Source organism: Colobus angolensis, unplaced genomic scaffold, assembly GCF_000951035.1.
Source record: "Colobus angolensis palliatus isolate OR3802 unplaced genomic scaffold, Cang.pa_1.0 Scaffold157, whole genome shotgun sequence".
NCBI lineage: Eukaryota > Metazoa > Chordata > Mammalia > Primates > Cercopithecidae > Colobus > Colobus angolensis.
Window position 1 is genome coordinate 2,744,660 of NW_012114677.1, and position 4,867 is coordinate 2,749,526.

At 43.6% G+C, this 4,867-nt stretch overlaps 1 protein-coding gene across 2 annotated transcripts in view; it reads right to left on the reverse strand.

Moving 5' to 3' along the window:
• The window catches only part of LOC105508046 (zinc finger protein 141), a 40,727-nt gene that overhangs the window by 24,085 nt on the left and 11,775 nt on the right, over positions 1–4,867 (reverse strand). Inside the window, exon 4 of one of the 2 annotated variants that reach the window (XR_001001200.1) lies at positions 2,583–2,661. The exons of the other annotated variant lie outside the window; for it this stretch is intronic. The gene's annotated coding sequence lies outside the window, so the exon portion shown is untranslated. The remainder of the gene's footprint in view (positions 1–2,582; positions 2,662–4,867) is intronic. 2 annotated transcript variants of the gene reach the window in all.

The window sequence follows — 4,867 nt, forward strand, 5'->3', positions numbered from 1 at the left end:
TGGTGGCGGGCACCTATAGCCCCAGCTACTTGGGAGGCTGAGGCAGGAGAATGGCGTGAACCCAGGAAGCGGAGCTTATAGTGAGCCGAGATCGTGCCACTGCACTCCAGCCTCGGTGACAGAGTGAGACTCTCTCAAAAATAAATAAATAAATAAATAAACTCTCAATTATCCAACAGACTCACCATCTCCTTCCAACCAAGTCTGCTGTGAATTCTTTTTTCTTTTTTTTGAGACAGGGTCTCACTTTGTCCCTCAGTCTGGAGTGCAGTGGCATGATCTCAGGTCACAGTAGCCTTGACCTCCCAGGGTTCAAGCAAACCTCCAAACTCAGTCCCCCAAGTAGCTGGGAATACAAATGCGTGCCACCATGCCTGGCTAATTTTCTGTATTTTTGGTAGAGGTGGGATTTCACCAGGTAGACCAGGCTGGTGCTGAATTCCTGAGCTCAAGCCATCTGCATCCTCGGCCTCCCAAAGTGCTAGGATTACAGCCATGAGCCACCAGACCCAGCCTGATTATCTTTATTCCAACACCAAATATATGGAGTTTGCTGAACACCAACCAATCCTCCAACACAAACTGGGTGTCCAACAACTCAATTCTGACAACACCAGGGTCAGCATAGACCCCACAAGTTCAAACCCGGTTCCACAATACTGCTTCCGCTGCACGTGCCAGTCACAAACTCCAGGGGCCCACCTACACTTCTGAGCAACTGACTATAAATCATGGGCTTCCATAACTCCCTCCCTCAAATTTACTAAAACTACTCACAGAACTTAGCAAAAACACTTCACCTGTTTTCCAGGTTATTATATTGAATACAGCTCAGTAAAAGCCAAGGGGAAAAAATGTGTAGAACAAAGGAAAGTAGGGAAAAGATGAGGTAGGTAGTGAATCTTGGTAAATAGCTATGACTGAGATCCCTCCAAGCCTTTGTGATTCGCAAGAAATGCTTATTGCAAAGAAATACCCTTTTCGTTATGACTTTGATGATGCTCCCTCTTAGATATCACAAATCCACAGACTCTACACTCCCCCAGCCCCTGGACTCTGCTCCGCCTTCAGTCTGAGCTAGCATACAACCCCTCTTGATGCCCCTTCCAAGAACAGGCTGACTTCAGGGTGGAACATTCTCTAATCTTAAATCTGATTTTGCCATTCTCCTTTCTGCCTTCTCCCTCTCCACCTTCCCCCCCGCCTTTTTTTTTTTTTTTGAGACGGAGTCTCGCTCTGTCACCAGGCTGGAATGCAGTGGCACAGTCTCAGCTCACTGCAATCTCTGTCTCCCGGGTTCAAGTGATTCTTCTGCCTCAGTCGCCCGAGTAGCTGGGACTACAGGCGCCCACCACCACGCTCAGCTAATTTTTTGTATTTTTAGTAGAGATGGCGTTTCACCATGTTGGCCAGGATCGTCTCCATCTCTTGACCTTGTGATCCGTCCATCTTGGCCTCCCAAAGTGCTGGGATTACAGACGTGAGCCACCACACCTGGCCCTCCACCTTCTTTCTAATCTTGTTTGCTTCTCTATATAAAAAATAGCCTTTTTCTGCCTCTTTGGAGATGCCTGCAGGTCTTATGCTTGATGCTTTCCCCATTGCAATACTCCTTAGAATAAACTCACTTCTTACCTGTATCGAAATTTATTTTATTTGACAATATCTAGAAACAGCCCCATGACAGTAACAATTACACCCTCTCAGAGGAGATCACAACCTCCTCTCATCCAAACCCTCACTGCATCTGCCTGTGGATACCCAGCTTTCCAGGGCTCCTTCTCTAATTTGAGTAGGCTGAGACACCTGAAGGAAAGGTTCACCAGCAACACACTACTGGGCTATTGATGACTGGTAGAATCAAGATTGACTTTATCCTGCAGTCAATGGGCTTAGGTCTCTGATTCCCAGTCAAGGTTATTCACTTAGTTTTATATAAAAAGAACTCAGTGGTTGAAGAATCCAGGAAAATTCCTTAAACTCAGTGCTTATGTTTTAGGAGGAAAGAAAATTGTAAGGCACTTACATTTTATACTTCAACAAGTATATGGAAGTATAAATGTTTCTCCGGCCGGGCACGGTTGCTCACGCCAATAATCTCAGCACTTTGGGAGGCCGAGGTGGGTGGATCACAAGGTCAGGAGACCATCCTGGCTAACATGGTAAAACCCCAGCTCTACTAAAAATAAAAAAAAATTAGCCAGGTGTGGTGGCAGGTGCCTGTAGTTCCAGCTACTCAGGAGGCTGAGGCAGGAGAATCACTTGAACCCAGGAGGCGGAGACTGCAATGAGCTGAGATTGTGCCACTGCACTCCAGCCTGAGCGACACAGCGAGACTCCGTCTCAAAAAAAGACACAAGAGGTTTAACTGGCTCATGGTTCTGCAGGCTGTACAGGAAGCACAGCAGCTTCTGCTTTTGGGGAGGCCTCAAAAAGCTTCCAGTCACGGCACAAAGCAAAGGGAGAGCGAGTCATCTCACACAGTGGGAACAGGAGCAAGACAGAGGGAGAGGGGAGGTGCCACATGCTGTTAAAAAATATCTCAGACCGGGCGTGGTGGCTCACACCTGTAATCCCAGCACTTTGGGAGGCTGAGGCGGACAGATCACGAGGTCAGGAGATCGAGACCATCCTGGCTAACATGGTGAAACCCCGTCTCTACTAAAAAAACAAACAAACAAACAAAATTAGTCGAGTGTGGTGGCAGGCACCTGTAGTCCCACCTACTCTGGAGGTTGAGGCAGGAGAAGAGCATGAACCCGGGAGGTGGAGCTTGCAGTGAGCGGAGATCGTGCCACTGGACTCCAGCCTGAGCCACAGGGCGAGACTCCATCTCAAAATAAATAAATAAATAAGATCTCAGGAGAACTCACTATGGCAAAGACAGTACAAAAGGGGCTGGTGCTAAATTATTCATGAGAAGCCAGCCCTATGATCCAATCATCTCCCCCAAGGCCCCACCTCCAACACCAGGGATTACATTTGACATGAGATTTGAATGGGGATATAGATCCAAACCATATCATTTACAAAAGTGAAAAAGTGAAAAAATTCAAACATCCTTCAGTGAATGAAAGATTTTAAAAGATGTGGCTTATACATGCATTGAAATATTCTTTAGCTTCAAATGAAAATGTCTTGTCAGATGCAACAATAAGGATAAATCTTAAAGCCATTATTCTAAGTGAAATAAGACACTAAAGTGACAATGCATGATTCCACTTTTATACAACATTGTAAGTAGTAAGCACATAGAAAACAGAAGTAGAAAGGTGCTTGCCTATGGTTGGGGTTGTGAAACCTCAGTGGAGCCAGAGATCAAGGGTTATTTGGAATAAGTAGGCCCTCACTCAGATGGCCAAATCAAGAGCACATACACATGGCTACAGACAAGGAAATGGCACACTGAGCTTGGTCTTACTGAGGATTCTGAAGCTTTCTGTAACCTCTCTCAAATTCAATCTCAGCTATAGTCCAGAAGTGGTCCTTCCCATCAAGAGACCTTCAGGGAGATACACCCAGCCATGGTCCTGGAGACAGGCCTGTATATCTAGGCCTCAGCTGTGCTCCCTGAAGCAGCCCTGTGACTCAGTTCTAGCCCTCACAGTCACAGTTCATAGCCAGTTGTACACAATCAGGGACTCACAGAGAAAAGCGTGGAAACTGTTCCCACGTCATCAGTAGAAGCCAAACCCATTCATACACCTGGTATTTGGCCCATAATATGCAGACAAACTTCAAAACCCTAGTTTACTGCCTGCCATATAGATTAATGTCCTCAAGGAAATTTAATCTCTCCAGGGCTCAGAAAGAATCCATGACTGTCCAAATCTCTGGTAATAGAACCATCAAAGGCAGACCCCACAGCAGACTCAGCAGCAACCTTTTGACCCAGCTACAATCCTTCTTCTCTGTAACCCCAGAGTTAATCTCATCAGCCTGGGGACTCAACAAAAGGAGATCTTTACCTGCCAAAAATAGTTTATAGAAACTGTAAAAGTTGCCAAATGTACAGACACAGGGCTGCTTCAGAGACCATAGCTGGGGACAAGGCCTGCAGGCCTGCCTCCAGGCCACAGCTTCTATCTTAACATATCACTGGAAACTTGTATCAGAATAATTAGACAAAGAAAAGGAGAATAAAGCTCTCCAGCTTGGAAAAGAAATAAAAATGTTACTGTTTGTGGATAATATAATCATGCATATATATAAAACCCTAGAGTAAAACAAGAAAAATTGACTGAACTAATAAATGCATTCATTAAAGTATCAGGATACATAATCAACATAGAGATGCTTGTTGGGATTTTTTTTTTTTTTTTTTTTTTTTGAGACAGGGTCTCACTCTATTGCCCAGGCTTATCTCAAACTCCTGTACTCCCATGATGCAACTGCCTTGGGCTCTGAAAGTGCTGGGATCACAGAAATGAGCCACTGCACCTGGCACCACATAGAAATATTTCTTGCATTTCCGTAGAGTGAAAACGAACTTTCCAAAAATAGAAACCATTTTCATTTGCAATAGTATAAAAATAAGAAAGTTAATCAAAATAAATTTAACCAATGACATAAAAAACATATATTACAATACACTAAATACAGTAAGATTATCAATGACAGAAATTGAAGTAGAAACAAATAAATGGAAACATATTCCATTAGGATAACTAATATTGTCAAAGAATAGTATCCAAAGTGATCTATAGATTCAATGTGATCCCTATCAAAATTTTATTGGCATTTTTCACACTAATAGAAAATACAATTGTAAAATTTAAGTGTAACCTTAAACGACTTTTAATAACCTGAGCAATCTTGAGAAAGAATAAAGCTGGGGGCATCATACTTTTTTTTTTTTTTTTTTTTT